Genomic DNA, 21923 nt, shown 5'->3' with positions numbered 1-21923 from the left:
ATTCATACACAAAGCATGTATCATGATCATTGTCATCACTTAAAAAAAGAATGACTTATGCTGAATATTTGTTTTAGAAATTATATAACAACATAAATTATATAACAATAAAAATATATAACAACAGGATGTAGTGTACATTGTTGTTTATTCCAATGATAACTTTGTATTTCATCCTGTATAAAAAATTGATAGTTCTCTGCAAAATCTGCCTGTATAATACATTCATTGTAACCTAAATTATTTTTTAGCTCTTTCAAATAGCGAGTTTGGCATTTAGCAATATATGAATGTGGAGTTAATTGATTAATGTGAGAAACAACTAGTTCTTTATATTCAAATAAGTTAATTGTCTGAGTAATTAATTGTGATCTATCAGCACTTTGTCATTGATTAATTTGAATTTCTTCTTCTTCGTCAATCTCAATTATCTCCTCATCTAAAAATGCCTTTAAGTTATCATAACCTGGACATTTGGCACATCTATGAACCTTGCATTCATTATTGCTTATATCACAAACTAATTTTGACATTAAATCTTTGTATGTAACATTCTATTAGATAGCATTTACAAGCAATATTGAGTTTTGATGGTAGATACAAACACATACACAGTGTATACCGTTTGGTCCCACACTAATACACGATTTTGGACGCAAACTACAAAACTTTGAAAATCCTATTTTAAAATTAGGATATTTACTTTTAAAATCAATATAAACCTCATGAAGGTTGCTCAACAATAATCTTTTTTGATGTGGAGGACTACTTTTATCCTTAACTCAATCTTTTTTACCAGTCATAGTTCTAGAATGTTCATCTTGTTGAAAAAAATTTTGAACCAAAGCTGTAAGAAAGTCAGGTATTTTTTTGCCTATTTTCTTATCAGGTATAGCAAGAATTCCGTTTTCACTTTTAAGTTTCCTAGCACGTCGTATAAGATGTTCAGAAACTTCAAAATATTCTGAAGCGTATTTTCTAGACCAAGATTCAGGTGTAAGTGTTAACATTTGAATTTTTTTAAAAATGGTTCAACTTTAAGTTTTTCTTTCTTTAAAATTGTCATATAATCGCGATCATTTCCTTTTTTTTTATCTATAGGGTGACTTGGAAAAGATGAGACTACGCTTAAGATATCTATATTTACTCCATAAGCACTTGCTACTCCGTTCTCCATTTTTGAGTAGGCTTTAACTAATTTACTTTTTGCTCTTTGATGCTTTGTATCACCATGAACTTTAATTGGTGAGACTCCAATTGATAATAAAAGTTTTATAACCAATGTTTAATTCACGATTTACCTTTAACAAATGATACATCATCATCATATTGACACTATTTCATTATCAAAAAAATCATTACAGTTTGCTAAAAACTGAATAAATTAGCGACAAAACTTCCGTTCTGGTTTACAGTATATAATTTTGGATTTAAGGTTACGAGCCATTTCAAGAAATATACTCTTCTTCTAAATTTATATGTATGTATATATATATATATATATATATATATATATATATGTATATATATATATATATATATATATATATATATATATATATATATATATATATATATATATATATATATATATATATATATATATATATATATATATATATATATATATATATGTATAAATTAGTAAAAAACACTTATCTAACTTTTTTCTTCAACTTGAAGTTTCACCATTGCTGGATCATCAGGAAGAGTTCTTCCTGATGAACTCTTCCTGATGATCCAGCAATGGTGAAACTTCAAGTTGAAGAAAAAAGTTAGATAAGTGTTTTTTACTAACTTAATATTGCTCTGTTCTTTAAGAACATTGAGCACTCAATTTGTAAAATACACTAACAATAATTTACATATATATATATATATATATATATATATATATATATATATATATATATATATATATATATATATATATATATATATATATATATATATATATATATATATATTACCAGTGACTTTCTTTTTGTGTCTTTTTAAAACACCACAACACTTATCAGCCGGCAAACAACGTTGAACTCACGTTGAAACTTAACGTTGAATTTACGTTGATTTAACGTTTAGAATGAAATATTTTTCAACGTTAAATCAACGTTAGGTTTAAACGTTATATCCACGTTGATTCGACGCAAAAAAACGTTATAATAACGTTAAATTTACGCTGTAACAACGTTAAAAATTACAGTTTTTTTAACGTTGATTTGTCAACGTTAAACCGGCTCTTAAAAAACGTTTTGTAATCACAGAAACCGTTGATAAAAACTGAGATCACCATCAAAACGTAGTATGCATGTCCAATAGTGCTGTTGCACTTCTCTATTACATTATTAAGGTATATTATGGATATTAAATCTACTCATAGTCTATACTATTTAGAACTTTTTCAGTTTAGTTAAAATAGTTATTAAAGCAAGAGATAAAAGTCGTTTTATTGAAAAATATATTTAAATATTGCATATATTTACATATAATTGAATATGATCTACAAATAATTGAATATAATCTACATATAATTGAATAAAATCTACACAAATTTCTTCTCTTTTCCATCACCTTTTTGAAATGGAGCGTATTTTAGAAAATCAAACAATATTCCATTGACCAAGGTTTCAAGGTTTCAAGCTTTATTGAATACAATAGAAGAAGCTGTAATAAAAAAAATACATTTAAAAAAATCAAAAAAAGCAAACTTGAAAAAAATATAATGAATGGGAAGGTGTTACAACTTATAAAGGTATTCCATTTACAAAGCCATATAAATTAGTGTTTCTAAGTATATTTTTCCACCTTTGCCCTTCATATCCGTGGAGGCCATAGAAATTAGGATTTTAGAGGAGATTTTGCACCTAATATAGAGGATTTTTTTTGCTTTAAGTAAAGTTTAACGTCCATGTTTTTACACTTATGGCTTGGACAGAGGTCAATAATGTCATTTTTCATGTTAAATGCATTTGCTAAAGCAATTTTTAATAACCCCTTGCAATTTCAAGGGAAAATATCTATATATCTATATCTATATCTATATCTATCTATATATATATATATATATATATACATATATATATATATATATAGAACCCTTAGATGTTGTCCGAAAGTTTTTTCGATATTTTGTTGACAAAAAGTAAAAATTAAAATGCAAGACCGGAATTTTTTTTTTTTAATAATGATAGACTGCCTGCCCCAACCAAACCCTCAGTCGATGTAGCAGCACTCCCTTGCGGGTCAGGCTATTTGTCAGTCGATGTAGCAGCACTCCCTTGCGAGTCAGGCTATTTGTCAGTCGATGTAGCAGCACTCCCTTGCGAGTCAGGCTATTTGTCAGTCGATGTAGCAGCACTCCCTTGCGAGTCAGGCTATAAGATAGTCGATGTAGCAACACTCCGCGCATGATTTACAGTAAAAAAAATAAAAATAAAATCATTTTATTAAAAAAAATAAAAATAAAAACATTTTATTAAAAAAAATAAAAATAAAAACATGGTTTATATTGTTAAAAACATTCAAAATGTTATAAAAACATTCAGAATGTTTTTAAAAACATTCTGGTCAATTAAATTTGCGTTTTTGTGGTTTTTTTAAAAAACGATTAATTTGTAATTAAATTAATGGTTTTTACTTTCGTCCAACACGGAAATGTTGGACGAAAGTCAAAAGTAATTAAAAGTGACGTATGTGTTGGCGTAAGAATCACTTTTTTCCTTCCGCTCTTCCTAAAGCCAACAAACTATAGAACTATATATATATATATATATATATATATATACAACCCTTAGATGTTGTCCGAAAGTTTTTTCGATATTTTGTTGACAAAAAGTAAAAATTAAAATGCAAGACCGGAATTTTTTTTTTTTTAATAATGATAGACTGCCTGCCCCAACCAAACCCTTAGTCGATGTAGCAGCACTCCCTTGCGGGTCAGGCTATTTGTCAGTCGATATAGCAGCACTCCCTTGCGAGTCAGGCTATTTGTCAGTCGATGTAGCAGCACTCCCTTGCGAGTCAGGCTATTTGTCAGTCGATGTAGCAGCACTCCCTTGCGAGTCAGGCTATAAGATAGTCGATGTAGCAACACTCCGCGCATGATTTACAGTAAAAAAAATAAAAATAAAAACATTTTATTAAAAAAAATAAAAATAAAAACATTTTATTAAAAAAAATAAAAAAAAAACATTGTTTATATTGTTAAAAACATTCACAATGTTTTTAAAACATTCTGGTCAATTAAATTTGCGTTTTTGTGGTTTTTTTAAAAAACGATTAATTTGTAATTAAATTAATGGTTTTTACTTTCGTCCAACACGGAAATGTTGGACGAAAGTTAAAAGTAATTAAAAGTGACGTATATGTTGGCGTAAGAATCACTTTTTTCCTTCCGCTCTTCCCAAAGCCAACAAACTATAGATCTATATATATATATATATATATATATATATATATATATATATATATATATATATATATATATATATATATATATATATATATTTAGTAGAAAATCAATAAACAAAATTTTTTTTTTTCATTTTACACTGAGTTTCATCAATAAAGACTCATCAGAAATTATGAGTCTTTATGATGAAACACAGTGTAAAATGAAAAAAAATTTTTGTCAAGTGATTTTCTAATACATAATTGCTCTGTTCTTTTAAGAACATTGAGCACTCTATTTTGTAGAATACATTTAAAAGTTGTTTATATATATATATATATATATATATATATATATATATATATATATATAATATATATATATATATATATATATATATTTACCTATAGATTTGATCAATGAACAACTGGAGGTCAGGTGCATTGACACTTCATCTAAATCTTTGATAACTGAACCTGTAAAATATAATTACTAATTTATGGTATAAATTACAAAAACATTTTTATTTTTAGGTATTGAAATTTTAGGTAAATTGAAAATATTTTAGGTAAGTTGAAATTTATAAAATCCAAGCACAAAACTAATACCTACTTGGGAAATTCTCTTTGTTTATGTTTTCTTTTTCGTAAATAGACTTTCTCATTATAACATTTTCTTTTGTAGTTGTAAATTCAAATTTTTCACAATCCTGTTTGCTTTCTGTGGAATTGAAATAGTTATATGAATAGTTATATATTTTGTATCAACAAAATAACTCTTCCAAATGAAATTATTTAAAAAATATAAATTGTAATATATAGATGTAATACCTGAAGAGAATTTAGTTTTAATTTGTGGAAACTTAAGCCAATTCTTCTCAGCATTTTAGTGTAGTCAATGCTTTGGTACCTGGAGGCCAATAAACAGTTTTATTACAAATCCAATTAGATGGAATTACACCTTCTTCTCCTTGTAAATCTTCATTCCAAACAGCTCCTTTCCACATATTTGATTTTGAAAATATTATATGAACTAATAAAAAAACAAAGAAACCATAATATAAGTGTAATAACAGGCCTAGTTAAACTAGCTAAATCTTGACATTTTATAACCATGATACTTGCTAAACAATAATATTAGTAGACATTATTAGCAAAGATAAGATTATCTTTATTTTATAACTTTATTATATTTTAAATTCATTTTTATGAATATATTTATTATTCTATTAATCTGCATAGTTCTGAATATATTATAGTTAAATAACTCAAGGCATCAAAGAAAAATAATGAAAGAATCCCAGGTTGCTAAAACATAATTAACTTCATAAGAGTAATACGGAATATTGAACAAAAATAGATAATATTCATTATTAATACAAAATATAATATAAAGTTTATTATAAAATATCACACAACAATAACTTAGTTTGATTGATAATATAAAAGCAACAAAAATTAAAAAAAAAAACATCTCAATAAATAATAAATTATCATTCAAACAATTTTAAAGACCAAATAATAACTTGTAACTTATTTTTTACACATCTTCATCTAATAAACATTAATATTAATACCAATTTTTAATACCACATTAGCATTTTTGTTTTTATTAAAAATAAAAATATTATATCAGTTAAGCTTTTTTATTTTACTTAAAACATCAACTCAATCCTACGTATTTCATAACCGAATTTTCTTTTTGGTAATGTTAAATTAACACTGAAAACAAAATATTAGTAGACAACAAGAAAATATTTGTTTATTGAAATATATGTAAATATTTATAACAATCAATCTAATTTCCTTTCTTTTCCGCCACCTTTTTTTCGAAATGGAGCGTGTTTTAAGAAGTCAGACAAAATGCCATCAATTAAAGTTTTAGTCGCTTCATCGTATTCAATAGAAGCTGTAAATAAAAATAAAGTTTTATATACTTTATAAAGGTATAACTTCTGTTAGTATAACAAGAAAAAAATAATCAGTCCTGATCTGAATAACAAGTTAACACCTGATGCACCTGATAGCATCTGATTGTAGTAATTGCCTAACCTTGCTCATAATGTATTTTAATCATATTAATGAAAATGGAACTGTAGACATTTAACATTAACTGCCCTTAAACCATTGAAATTTTACTACCAAATAAGAAGCCATTGTTCTAATATATAAAGTTATAAGTTTTTATAAGTTTTGACATAAAGCTGTAGACATAAAATTAAAAAAAGTTCTGAAACTAAATGATATAACTATTTAATAAAATACTTATTAAAACTCACTCCTGATGATTGTGTTTTTTAAGCCATTAATTTCTTTTGTCGTAAGAACAAGTAGAAATTTGAATACTAAATAAAACATTTTTGAAAATTCAAAATTCAAAATTTCACACATAAACACAAAACTGTTTTGCACATTATACTAAAATATTGCTTTATTACTTTTTTGCTTTAACTATTTTTACTTTAGGCACCAATTCAACGAACGGTTTTTTTATAATTAAGTTTTTTTGTCAACGTTGATTTAACGTTGAAACAACATTAAATAAACAACGTTTAAATCGTAACGTTGTTTTAACGTTGAGACAGTTGAACAACGTTGAAACAACACTTCAACCAAATTTCAACGTTGAAACAACATAGAGATGCCGGCTGGGTTATCATTCTTAGTAGAAATATTAGTCCTAAAACCTGTATGATGTAGTCTCAAGCAAGCCAGACCTCCAAATATAAGCATCTTGAAACTCCTTTTCTAGATTACAATTTTTCAATCCTTGTTTTCGAACGAAACATATTTTGTGACATTCATCATTCAAAATGTTTCCAAATCCACAAGATTCGATTTTATCAAAATAATATTATTTATTATCCCTAAAAAAGATGTATAAAAAATGTATAATTCGTTCAATGTGTTCATGGGGTCAAGGTTGATCAGGATTAGAAAATTTTACATAATTAATGAGCATTCTAACTTTAATTTTACAACATTATAAACATTTCTAAATAATAAAACTACTAAAAGCAGAAACAGCAAGTCTAAACAACAACATCTAAAAGAATATTTCAATATAGCCGAAACTGTTTCAGTTAAAAAACTGTCAAATTACACCTTTTTTTTTCTCTTTAATTTATCAAAATACCTATTTTTCACCACTAAATTTAAGTAGATTTGACCATGTTTTTATTTCTGTTTTAGAAAAGACCACTCTCTAATTCTTTGTAATAACTATAACTTAACTATTCAGGACAAATTCTCATGATGTTCATAATTTACTAAAATCTTTTAGCGGTTTAAAAATCAGCAAAATCTCAGAGTTTGGGTTGCATTTTCAAAAAAATTGGATATTTTCACACAGAATCACCCCAAAGAAATTTTTAGTAATAGCATGCTTATTGTACATTAAAATATTTATGTTTATATCTCTAATAATGAATAACTTTTTCTGTTCTCTATTTTTTGTAATTATGTTTCATATAATTTGAAAATTTACAAGTATCACCATCAGGTGGACTGTAGCACATAGAAACTAGAAAGTTCTTTGAGGCAGTGTTAATAACTTCGATTGTGAAGACCTCACTATCGTCATCAGAGTTTGAAAGATTATTTCTTATCATAATGTTTAGATCATTCCGTATATAATTCACAATTCCTCCTCCTATTTTGCAAACTGATCTTTCTTCAGAAAATTATTTATAGTTTAGAATTTGGAGATCAGAGTTTGTTTCTGCTGCTTCGTCAGAGCACCAAGTCTCTGTAAGGCAGATCATACTGAAAGTATGTTTGTATTCAAGGAGAAAGTTTTTTAATTTTTCTATATTAATAAGTAAACTTCTGATGTTTATGTGTATTACCGTAAAGTTATTAGTAGTGGTTTTTAGCTCAAATTTAAAATTTTGTATATCAAAATATCCAGAATCGGAGTATTTTTCGTTTAAAAAGCTAAAGTCATCATAATGATTATGAGGTAAAGATTTCAAAGTCTATTGTTTCATAAGCCATAATGATTTTATCAAATTTAATAATGGCGTACTTACCAGGTTTACGAAGTCGTTTAACTTTCTCCCATAGTTTCTTTCCAGTGGCGGATCCAGCATTTTTTGATCTTTGAGATAGCTAACTTCCAGACATGGAGCTAACTCCAAACATTTATATATTTATACTTATATCAAATAATGAGGGTTTGCAAAAATTGTGATGATTGGAGGCGGGGAACAAAAAAGCCCCAAAATTTTTGCTACACCTGCCCTAAACGTGAGAGCAACAAGTTGATGAAATATTTTTTGTACTATTCTCAACTAGACTTATATTCATCGATAATTTTTAAGTTTCATAGTATTATCTTTAAGCGTTCAAAAATTATGAACATATAAAGTTTAAACCCCCCTCAATTTGAGGGGGTTGTAATTTTTATATGGTCATAACTTTTGAACACTGAGAGATATAGAATACTATGAAACTTAAAAATTATCGATGAATATAAGTTAAGATAAAATTGGAAGATGGCAAAGCTCAAACAATCTCAGAAGGAATCCAGGATGTGTTAGAGGAGTTCAACCTGTTGGGATCAGTTGTGATGATTGTTGCCGACACAACAAACGTGAATACCGCCAAGAAGACAGGCGTTGTTGTTCGAATCCAGCAAATGTTCTAAAAGAAAGGTCACCTCAAACCCAAGTTCATCAGTTGCCAGCACCATGTGCTAGACCGCATTCTTCGTGTTGTCATTGACGATGAGCTCCATGGGTCGACTAAATTACCAAGCATCGAGTATTTCTTTGTGCAGGATTTGATGAGCAATTACGATAAATTGAAAGCAGTCTTCAGCAACGGTGAAACTGAGATTAAGGAAACAGGCGGCTGGAGAGTTTCTCTACCACTTCACTTGTGTCTTACGTCACTTAACTGAGAGGAAAAAGATCTCCTTCGTGAATTTCAAACAGATCACAAACATCAGCAATGCAAGCTAGAACTCTTGTGCCATTCTAGCCCTTCTTGCGTTTATTCTGATGCCAGAAACCCGGATCAGGTTGCGTAAAATCTGTTCATTCATTTTTTACTCATGGGCTGACCATTGGTTCAGCAGTCAATTGTTCCGCGTTGAAGATTTTGAAAAACTATCTGAAGCTCTGAATGACTACCCAAAAGCTCTCAATTGCTTAAAAACCCACTGGAAAACAGATGACTCTCCAATCAACATTGCCCAAAGCAACCAGTGCTGCGAGCGTGCCATCAAAGATATGCAAGAACTGCACGACTCCTGCCGCAACAAGGACAACCTCCCACTGAGAATCATCCTCTTTAATGACATTATTGTGAATATTTGATTTCCTTGTGCGTTTGATGATCCTATATAGTGTTGTATGCATGTGACTCTACAGCTTGTGTTCGTATCTGCTTAACGGGTGATGCGGAAGTTATCGGACAAAATAAAAACGTCAATAACTTATTTATAAATAAAAAAACAGACTACTATTATATTTTTTTTAAATAAAGCATTTATCTTTTAATAAAAATATATTATTTTTTATATGAAAAAACACCACCATCTGCAATTGATCTCAATTTTGCTCTGACGCCTTTCATATGCGACTGTAAAAAGTTTAAATCAATTTCTTGTAGTTTTAGTTTAATGCAATCAATCAAAACTTGCTCTGATGAAGCTTGCCAATCTCCCTCGTAAACCTTTTGTGCCAAATATCCCCAAAAATTTTCAATTGGTCGTGCTTGAGGCACATTTGGGGGATTGGATTTTTTATCAACGCAATAGACATATTGGTCCATCCAATTTAAAGAATCTTTAGAATAATGAGAACTTGCTAAATCTGGCCAAAATAAATAGTTAAAGTCTCCATGATACTTGTGCATAAATGGAAGAAGTCGTTTTTCTAAACATTCATTAATATAGATTGATGAATTGATCGCTACAATCTTGGAAGTGCGAAACAATGGCTCGGACATACCACGGTCAGATATGGCTATCCACATTAATAATTTTTTTGGATATTTGTCTTTTCCTATAAAACGAACACTTTCTGGGCATGTCTTTTTTTTGTTTGCGTAGTATCCAGAATTTCCAGGCATGTTGTCCCCTGCAAAACAAAAGTATTTTTTGTCATCGATGACTAAAAGCGATTTTGAGTTATAGAGTTGGTTAACTAGTTTCCTGCTTCTTTTCTTTGCCTTTATTTGTTGTTCTATAGTGTATTTTGGAGTCTTTTCACGTTTTCTATATTTAATATTCATTTTTTTTAACTGACGACCAATTGTTGATTGATTTACACCGAATTTAATACCTATTTTTCTCTGACTGACCCCTTTTCGATTGTTGACAAGTCTCGTTAATTCGGCTTTCTTTTCTCTAGTCCAGGATGTCGGACGACAAGAGTGCTTTCTATCAGAAAACGATTGAACAGTTTCAAGTCTTTTTGGGTTATCATATATTGTACTTCGAGCAAATCCTTCCTTTTCAAAATGATTTACGATTTATTTATTTTTTTATATTAGGTTTATTTACAAAAAAACATTTTTAGTCGCTTTCGAAAAGATTCTCGTTCAGCTGCATTTAACCTCATTTTAAATAATTGTGTTTCAAACAATAAAGTTTATATTTTATAGAACGTTTATGCCTACGCATAAAACCACAAAAACTAATTATAATGCTCAAATAATGAAATTAGGATTTGTCCGATACCTTCCGCATCACCCGTTACAATGACTTCAAAAATTTTGTCAAAAAGCTAATAAATTAAGTTCTTAAAATCATTTTGTGCGTCAGATTTTTTTATCAAATTGCCTTAAATGTAATATTTTATTTAACCTTAAATAAAAGCTCATCAAATTATGATACAGGGAAACGAGGTTGTATAAAAGTCATCACCCTATTGAGCGTACATAATTTTGCTCCACTGCTCTTATTATTGGGCTAGAGTCGGCGTTGAACCTCGGGCTTCTTGGTTCCGAGCCAGAACTCTAACTATTGTGTCATTGCTGAACACCTTTTCCTTTATAATTCTCTAAACTCGTTTTCTTTACGCCTTATTATTAACTTTAATATAATGGCTATTGTTATTGTTGTTTTTGATGTTTCTATTAGCTTTGGTCTTATACTGATATTGTCAAGCCCGGATTACTAACGGGGCATATGAAGCATTTGCACAAAGCCTACAAAATGGCGTAGGCCCACTTTTTTTTTTTTTAATTTATAATAAAAACCGAAAAAAATCTTTTTAAAGCCTATGAAAAAATATTTAAATTTAAAAGAAATTAAAAAATTAAAATGAAATAATTTATTGAAGTTTAATATGTTACTTATAAGTAAGCTTACTTGTTAAAAGTATGCAAACATCTATAAATAAAAAATATTGAACTTTTTAGCATTATTTCTTAATTTTTTTAAGCATTTAATACTTTTTATTAATTTATTTCAGCTTATATTCTTTAGATTGACGAAATCTTGTGTTTTACAATTCGTGTGTAACATTTTCAGATGGCTACAACAGATATCATTTAAAATTTAAAATAAATGACAAAGACAATGAATCTGATGACATCTGCAACAATGAATGAGACTGATACTTTTACATTAGTGAGTCAAGGTGTAAAAGTGCAACACAATCCAACAAGCATCCAGGTGCTTGATAGTGATCCTTCAAAATGAAAAATAACACCTGGTCTAATGGATCATTTATAAAAGAAAGCTCCATGACAAAGTATTCCTCGCGACAATCATCATAGTTGCATCATCATAGTTGCATCATCATGGTTGCATCATCATGTTTGCATCATCATGTATCAGAAAAAGACGAAGCAATAAAAAAAGTAATCTATTCTTTTTTTACAGGCGCTTTTTATTGCTATGTGTGTAAACTATTTTGTTCCACTCCTCTTGTTACTGATAAAGATTTAGCTTTTGTAAAAGGATATGATGACAGGAAATATTTAGATAGATGAATCCAAGATCATGAAAAGAGCAACGACCACTATCAAAATTTATTCAAGTTTATAAAAAACTTATAAATGCTTAACTTTAAAAGCAAAAAAGCTGTTACATTGACAAAGCGCTAGTTAAACAACAAAAAAGTGAGCGTTGCTTCTGGATCAAAATTTTGAAAAGGGTTATTATTGTAATCCAATTTCAAGCAGAAAGCAGACTGGCTTTTCTGAAGATACGGAGTTATTAGGGTTGCCTAATAATGGCAACTATTTAGATTGCTAGGAACTTATCGCACAATTCGATGACTTTCTAGCGGCGCATATTCGTCTTCATGGTAATACAGTGAGAGGAAACGTAAAGCCCACATTAGTCAAGTGAAGTCAGTGGTACATATGCAGTATTGACACCCAGAGAACAATTTATAACATAAACCTATCTTGTTATTGTTGATAGGCTGCTTCAGGAGATGAAAAGAAGGAACAAGGCATATCAGATATTGTCAGATTTAGTTTCCAGACGAAGAAAAAACAAAGAAGTCAATAGTCAGACATGAAATATTTTCGTGTAAAGTCAGATCATCTTGTACAACACTACCATTGTGAAGCTAATTTCACTGATGAGATTGTTATGTTGTTTGAAATGCCTAAAACGGAAATAGACCAAGCAAAATCAGTGGGAAAAATGTTGCAGTATATCATTTCAAAAAACTCTGCGTTCCCAAATGTATGCATTGAACTTGGGATTTATGTGAGCATCGTGTCTGCTTTTTGTGAAGGAAAACAACTCTTTTCCACAATCAATGGAGTGAAAAGTTATTCAAAGATGATAATAGTTGATGCAAAAATGACAATAAATGATACAAAGATGACAATATGTCAAGATAAGCAGACAATTCTTGCTATTCTCTGCATTGAACACGATTTAATGAAAAACATATATGTAGATCACATCATCAAACGTTTTGCCAATAAGAAGTACAGAAAAAAAAAATTTAGTTTTCCATATTTAACACAAATACAATTATCAATTTGTATTAGTTTTTAGAAATAAACCTACAATCATTTGTAGTAATTCTAATTAATTATATAAAATAAATGGTGGACTTTGAAACGACGCACCCGTGACTCGGTAAATAACGAAGATTTTCGTTTTACTGCTGAAAGATCATTTTTCATTAAATAAACAATTAAATTAGAAGTAATTGCGATTTCAAGGTTTACTTCCTTACAACAACTGAAAGCAAAACGACTAATAAATAAATAATAACGGGTTCGTCTTTTTAAATCATGGAAGTTAAAAAGCTCTTTTTGCAACAATCAACATAAATGCCAACAAATGAATGGTCTCCGATGTTTTAGTAACTATTATGGTCACATTAACACAGTTGAATAATATGAGTTGCTGGTCTCTTGTTACGAAAGTCCTTCTGCAAGAACATTTTTTTTTGGTTTTATAAACAACTAAACGGTTTAAATTCATTTTGTAAACGATACTATGAATGTATAATAGCATTTGTTCATTTTTGCTATAATCAAGAGGTTTAATAACTAAATTTTCATTTGTTTATTTTAGATGCATTTCAGCTTAATTTATCTACATTTGCTTAGTGATAAGATAACTATGCCTTCTTTTTGCCCCTGTCATGTGAATTTTTTATTTTTTTATTTTGTTATTGCAATTATTGTTAAACGGCGAAATATAATTATATATAAAAAAAAAAAATTGGTGGAACAGAGCTGGTAAAAACTGCATACATTATGTCGCGACTTTTTACTAATTTTTTAATGTCAAAAATTAGCATGGATGGCACAGGAAATTTCACAAAACTTTTGATAATCTTTTTCAGAAAATTTCCTATATCTAAAGTTGTTGTTAGTAATTCTAATTTTGATTTTTTTATGTACATTTGCTTTTGATGTTTGAATGTACTATGCTAACTATTTTACCCTAGTTTTTTTGTTACAAAAATAGACAGGATACAAAAACAATACGTCAATAGCCAAAGCACATAATACTATTGTCTCATATATAAAACAAGCTTCATTGCGAATATAATGGACAAACAAAGACATCTTCGAGGACGAAGAAAATGCTGTGATTAATAAGGATCGATCTTAAGAAGACAATCAGGAGACGAATGTAGAAGATGATGTTGCACAAGAACCGACACTTGATAATCTAGCAGTAAACGATATACTAAAAAGATTTTTTATGATACATAAACCAGAGAAAATAGTGATTGAAAAAATATATGTTTAAGAGTTTAATAATTTTATTAGTAATCTTAATTCCTAATGAAAACTTTTATTTTCTGCTGAATGAGAATAAATTTAAAAAGTATTTGATAATGACGTTAGAAATTGTTTTTACAAACTTTCCACTGCAATTTTCCACTTGACGATTACATTTTTTGCATTATTGAAACATAAACAAAGAATAAAGCACGAACATTTTTTGTTCTGCTTTTTATAGGGTAATAAATAAATATATTATGTTGTCACTAATTCCGCACAATATGAAAACGTTTTATTAGTGTTGTTATCAACTTCGACTAAATCGACTAAAAGTTGACTAGTCAAAAGTCGAATTTAGTCGGATTTAAAAAATCGAATAGTCGAATTAATCGACTATGGACTTCCTACTAATCGACTAAAAGTCGATTTAGTCAAGTAAAAATCTTAAAGTTCTTTCTATTCAATAAAACTTTTCTATCTTTATTTTTGTTGGTTCATTTAATAACAATAGCATGTACTATCATAACTATTATCTAGCTTTTTGCTCTCTGAAAGTTTTATCTAATTCAAAGCATATTGGCATAATTTATATCTAATTAAATTTTCTATTATGCGTTTCATTAATTTTTTTTTCTTTTGTGTACTCAATGCTCATGATTTTCATAGCATACTTTCTTACACGGCGCTCTAAGATGACTCCGAGCTCTGGGGCAAATCTAAATTATGAAGCTTCAAAATCTAAATATCATCTATACAATTTAGGGTGTTGCGGTATCACTACCGAACTATTGAAGTATCAAAAAACACCGAACTATCGGTAGTAATGATATTGAAAGTGCGATATCAAAAAACTCAATTTCAATATCGAGTGTTTGAAAGTAAAAACATTTTTTCCAGTCTTGAAAATTGTTCCCATCACTACCGAAGTCCCTTTTGCCACTACCGAACTCAATATCAAAAAAAAAAAAAAATTGATAATAATAATAGGAATTTTTTGAAATAAATTTAATGAAAAATATTTTGTCCTAAATTAAAAAGCTTCAGAGCATAATAATTTTACCTAAACATTTGACATTTTATTAAAATTAAATTATGTAAATTTAATTTAAAATAATTCTCCATTAAAATTTTAATTAAAATTAAATTATACAGTACAATCTCTTTAATTCGAATGTCCTTAATTTGAAAACCTCCATAGTTCGATTAAATGCAAAGTCACCGTGAAATGCGTTTAAGAAAACTCGACTTTCTATAATTCGAAATACTCTCTAATTCGAACTTTTCTTTTTCCCCATAAAATTCGAATTAGAGAGATTCTACTGTATTAAGTAAATGTCATAAAACAATTAATTTTCAATTATTTTTATGATTTAATTTTTTTTGCAGAGGTTATTTCTTTTAAAAATAAAATTTACATGTCTAAAAAAATTAATTGTGAGAATAACATTGTTTATTGTTTTGAAGAAAGTGACATCTTAAGAGTTGATTATGCCAAGTGCAAGTTCTTATCGGGAATTCTTTCAAAAAGATTTTCACGGCCAATTTTTCCCCAATGCAAACAGTGCCCATCAAAATAAGCACCAAGCTAGGCAGCACCACAGGAATAAAGTTTCATCTTCGAGGCTTCCACAAAGACATTTTTAGCAGTATTGAAAATGACAGAAAAAAGCAATCATCTGAAACTAAAACTGAAGCATTGGCAGTGAAGACAATTGGTGAAGCTGCGGATAAAAATGTAAATTAAGCCCAGATTGTTGAAGAAGGTAAAAAAATGAAAATGGATAGTTCTTCTTATTGCAAAATAAAAACAAAATTTTCCTCAAATGATAAGCGACAGCTCAAAGCAGACTTAGAAATCATGAAATATTTGTGCGTGTCAAACTTACCATTTACACATGTTGCTTATGATGGGCTCAAAGATCTTATGGGTTTCACAATGTCTAAAGTTAATCTAAAGCGCTTTCCATATATTCAAGGAGCAAGTTACCAATCGTATACCAAAATATCAGAGAGATAATTTTGACTATTATGAAAAAGATGCTGTTGGTTTCGCAACGGATCCCTGGTCAAGTAGAAGCAATGATTCATATGCTGCTTTAACTTTGCCAACTCCAATGATTAATGAAAATACTACTTGTACTGCGCATATTCTTCACTTGATAATAACACAAAATGTCAGTTCTGTAGAGGAAGTTAATGAGACGTTTAAAGCTTGCAGAAAGCTTGCTTCAAGAACACACAAGTCAATTGCTATTCAGAAAAGAATCTTTGATGACAGCAGAGAAGAAAAAATCAACTTTAAAAAAATCATTACACCATGCAAGACAAGATGGAATAGTGGGTTTATGTGCATGATCTCTATTTTACATCTCAAACCAGCATTGGAAGCTATTACAAATAGCAACTTAAAAACTGATAACATTTTAAGATCGCTTATCCCTACGCAAGAGCATTTTGAAGTGATTCAAAAAATTGCTCCAATTTTACAAGTGTTCAGAAACTTCACAGATATTGTGTCTTCAGAAAATTATCCTACAGCTCATCTAATTATTCCTGGCTTGTTTGATATTCAAGAAAAAATTAAACTATTAGTTTTAGCAAGCGATACCATCACAACTAATTTAGTGTCTAAACTACTATCAAATCTCAGCAAAAGGTTTCCAGAGTGTGCCTCAGGTTTGAGCAACAATGCTTTAGGTCTTTTCCTTGACCCTAAATTTAAAGGTCACTTACTACCAAGATTTGGATGAGAGAGCCTTACTATTTCACAGTTGAAAAGATGTGCTTTAGGAGGTAAGCAAGCCCAAGAGATGCAACATTTGCTAGCAGCTAGCACACCTCAAGAGCAACAAGACCTTTCCTCAGCTGAGGCACTCCTTCAAGAGATGATGAGCCGCAACAGCCAGGATTTACCTCACTTTTGCACGTCTAAAACATCACCATTTGAAACTGAAATGGAAGCGTACAAGCGACGAGGCTTTCCACCAAAAAATTTTGACATTTTAAATTGGTGAAAGATTCACTCTCCTAAACTACCTCTTTTGGCAGGAGTAGCCAGAAAAGTTTTGTGTATTCCAGTATCATCAGCGTCACCTGAGAGAGTGTTTTCACAAGCAGGAAACATAATTACGTGCAAAAGAACATTGTTAAAATCAGACACAATTGAAAAATTTGTTTGCATTAAACAAAACACTTCAAAAGCTGTTATTAAGTAGTGGTCAGAAGAAGACGAGCAGAACATTGATGAAGACTTTGATTTGTACTTTTATTAAAATTTTCTGGTATAAATAAAAACACCATTTTAAAATACTTTGTCTGATTTTTTAATAAATTGGGGCTCAATAAATCATTTTTTTTGTCTCATCAAAATCGTTTATTGATGTATGGCACTGATATTTTGCCAAATAAGTGGAACATTTGTAAAGTTAATGGATTTAAACACTGTAAATAGCAAGTTCTTTTAATTGTTTGTTTTAAGTATTGTTATTTTAAGTTATAATTCTTCACGAAAAAATAGTCAAACGAGTTTTTATAATATTGTATGAATTTTTTAAAATTCATTGTTTGTATTTCTCACAAGTGTTGGAGACTTGAGTTTGAACTATATTTATTTTTATTAATAAAATATTTTAAAAAAAATCCAATGTAATTTTGATCAAGCCTTAATACATATTTTGTCTCTGGGGAAATAAAAAACAATTTAAAAATGTAAATTTTTTTGAAAAATTTCAAAAGGGTGGAGTGTTGTAAAAAATATGAACAACCACTTAAGATAGTATATTTTGTCTTGGGCGGGCTAACCAAGAGAGGTGTTTGGTTCTTTTGATAGTGGCGATAGTTTAAGTTTACACTATCAAACACTTTCAAAATATACCGTTCAATACCGAACTTTTGAAAGTGTTGATATTTAAAAAACTTACTTTCAATTTCAACATCATAGTTCGGTAGTGACTGGTTATTAATACCGACCAGAATATAATACCGACTTTTCTCACCACCACAATCACTTAATACAATCACATTGTAAATATGATTGTAATAACTTTTTGACATATAACAAGTATCTAAATCATTGAGGTTTGGGAATTGATTTTCCTTTTGTTGGAGCAGCCCTTCTCTCATATTGTTTCTCTATTATTATATAAATGATATTATACTTAAAAATAGAAAGTAAACATACTTTCAAAATCAACTTATTAATTTTATTACTATTTATTTCAAAAAAATAAATTTCCATACTTAAATGATTTAATCGACTTTTATTCGACTTTAAAAATGTATTAGTCGATTTTAGTCGAAAATATATTTAGTCGATTTAGTCGACAGTCAAATTATTTAATAGTCGCGACTATAAACTTTTATAAAACTTAGTGTTGTTACGACAAGTCGTAACAACACAACGTTTTATAAAAGTTTATAATAGTGTATATAGAAGTTTATAATAGTGTATATAGAAGTTTATAATAGTGTATATAGAAGTTTATAATAGTGTATATAGAAGTTTATAATAGTGTATATAGAAGTTTATAATAGTGTATATAGAAGTTTATAATAGTGTATATAGAAGTTTATAATAGTGTATATAGAAGTTTATAATAGTGTATATAGAAGTTTATAATAGTGTATATAGAAGTTTATAATAGTGTATATAGAAGTTTATAAAAGTGTATATAGAAGTTTATAATAGTGTATATAGAAGTTTATAAAAGTGTATATAGAAGTTTATAATAGTGTATATAGAAGTTTATAAAAGTGTATATAGAAGTTTATAATAGTGTATATAGAAGTTTATAAAAGTGTATATAGAAGTTTATAATAGTGTATATAGAAGTTTATAAAAGTGTATATAGAAGTTTATAATAGTGTATATAGAAGTTTATAAAAGTGTATATATCGAAGTTTATAATAGTGTATATAGAAGTTTATAATAGTGTATATAGAAGTTTATAATAGTGTATATAGAAGTTTATAATAGTGTATATAGAAGTTTATAATAGTGTATATAGAAGTTTATAAAAGTGTATATAGAAGTTTATAATAGTGTATATAGAAGTTTATAATAGTGTATATAGAAGTTTATAAAAGTGTATATAGAAGTTTATAATAGTGTATATAAAAGTTTATAATAGTGTATATAGAAGTTTATAAAAGTGTATATAGAAGTTTATAAAAGTGTATATAGAAGTTTATAAAAGTGTATATAGAAGTTTATAATAGTGTATATAAAAGTTTATAATAGTGTATATAGAAGTTTATAAAAGTGTATATAGAAGTTTATAAAAGTGTATATAGAAGTTTATAATAGTGTATATAGAAGTTTATAAAAGTGTATATAGAAGTTTATAATAGTGTATATAGAAGTTTATAATAGTGTATATAGAAGTTTATAAAAGTGTATATAGAAGTTTATAATAGTGTATATAGAAGTTTATAATAGTGTATATAAAAGTTTATAATAGTGTATATAGTTTTATAGTATAAAAGTGTATTATAAGTAGTAGAGTATAAAATTTTATTTAAGTTTTAAAAAATCAGACCTATTATATAGGTCTTACATACTTTTATAACTATATCTTGTTTTGGGTAGTTAGGTTAAAAACTTAGGTACTTTTGGGGATGTAATGGGTACTCAAAAAAGCGTATAGCAAAATGCGAGGAGAGGAAGGGGGGGGGAGGTTTCAATAAAAGCGTACGTATTTTATGGAAGACCCCTAACTAAATAAAAGAAATTATTAGGAAGATATAAATGTTTAATATACGTTTAAATAGAATAAATCTTAGTATTATTATTAGGATTACATCTTTTACTACTGTTCTTATTATTATTACTATTTCTATTAGTGTTACTTTACTTGCTATAGTATACTGCAGTGGCTTAGGAAGGATTTTTTGATGTTTATTAAAATATATTTTTTATTATTCTCAACTAGACTTATATTTATCGATAAACTTTAAGTTTCATAGTATAATCTCTCAGCGTTCAAAATTTATGATTATATAAAATTTATGACTCCTCAAATTGAGGGGGGTTTAAATTTTGTACGGTCATAATATTAGAGCGTTGAGTAATTATTTTATGAAACTTTAAAATTATTGATGAATATAAGTCTAACTAATAATAGTAAACTATTATTTTATTTATATTTAGTAAAAATTATACGTTAACGTCATACAGTGTGCGATTTTTTTAATTAAACTTAAGATTCGGCTGAATTTTAGTTTTATGTAATCTGTTATACATTATATACCTATTTGTCATTAGTTACCCTCAGTGGAAAGATGACTAAGCCACATTTATTTTATTTTCTGTAAATTGAAAGGGGCTTTAAGGATCATTTGAAAAATAACAGGAAAATTATCAGAAGATTACATCTACTAAAAAATTACAATACCATATGACTAAACCAATGTTGTGTCTATGACTTGTGAATGACTCTTCTATGTATGTAACATGAACTAACTTGTGTCTTTGTCGCCAGTTAGATCCAAATCAGTTGCCTCCTCGTCACTTTAAGAGCAAGATAAAAGGGATAATAAATGAGCTCAAAAAGATTACTTAGCTTTTCTTTTCTGAGTTTTATACCATTGGGGTAAAAAGGCTCAAGTTTATTATTGATGGTTTCCAGATGGTTATCCATAATTTTGCATTATTACGTCTAGCAGCATAAATGTGTCACTATTTAAATGTGTTTGTTTCACTTGAAATGAGCATGGTGATCCTATCTTTATCCAGCATGTCTTTTATTCAGCTTGTCTTTTTATCCAGAAATTTTCAAAGACCAATACCTTCCTGTTTGGATTTGTGCACCTAGAGTACCTTCTTTTATTTTTATCTTTTGCCTTTTTAGCAATGTCTTGATAAAAAAAGAAGTTCCCTCCTAACAGTGTTTTATTCTTCACCCTCTGAATGTCACTTTTTGTTGTTAAACAGATCACATTTTTTTCCTTTAACTGATTGTGGATAGTAAAAATGTAAATTGAATTTTGTATTGAGAAGAGTCAAATTACAAAAAGTAAAAGTTAGGTACGATCATTTTCATTGCAGTTGCAAACATATTTCCTTTATATAAAGGACACATACTAAGACCCACGAAGATAAGTTCGGCTCACTAAAGACCACCCGCTTCGCTGACCAGGAGTAAGTGAGTTTAAGAAGTACAATGTAAGCTAGAGTGAAGGTCACAGAAAGTCGAGTTAGAAAGATATCATAGAGAAAGTGGACTGGTATTGCAGTGGATGTTTGAATGTGCAATTTATACTATTAATTAGTTTAACAAATTTATGAATTTATATAAACGTCATCAAAATTGCTGATGACGTTTGTTTATACTATAAACTTTTTGGTGAAAAATTTTTAATGGTTTAAAGAT

The 21923-nt window shown here is 28.5% G+C and overlaps 1 long non-coding RNA gene across 1 annotated transcript; it reads right to left on the bottom strand.

The window, feature by feature from the left end:
- Positions 1-2473: 2473 nt before the first annotated feature.
- Positions 2474-8767, bottom strand: LOC136084901 (uncharacterized). Its single transcript, XR_010640931.1, has 5 exons — positions 7077-8767; positions 5221-6734; positions 5003-5110; positions 4795-4866; positions 2474-2664 (listed from the first exon to the last, which is right to left on the bottom strand). It is a non-coding gene; the product is annotated as an uncharacterized LOC136084901 (long non-coding RNA).
- Positions 8768-21923: the final 13156 nt, after the last annotated feature.

Source organism: Hydra vulgaris, chromosome 09 (assembly GCF_038396675.1).
Source record: "Hydra vulgaris chromosome 09, alternate assembly HydraT2T_AEP".
NCBI lineage: Eukaryota > Metazoa > Cnidaria > Hydrozoa > Anthoathecata > Hydridae > Hydra > Hydra vulgaris.
The sequence above is the reverse complement of the archived record's forward strand: the minus strand, read 5'-3'. Positions and strand labels throughout refer to the sequence as shown.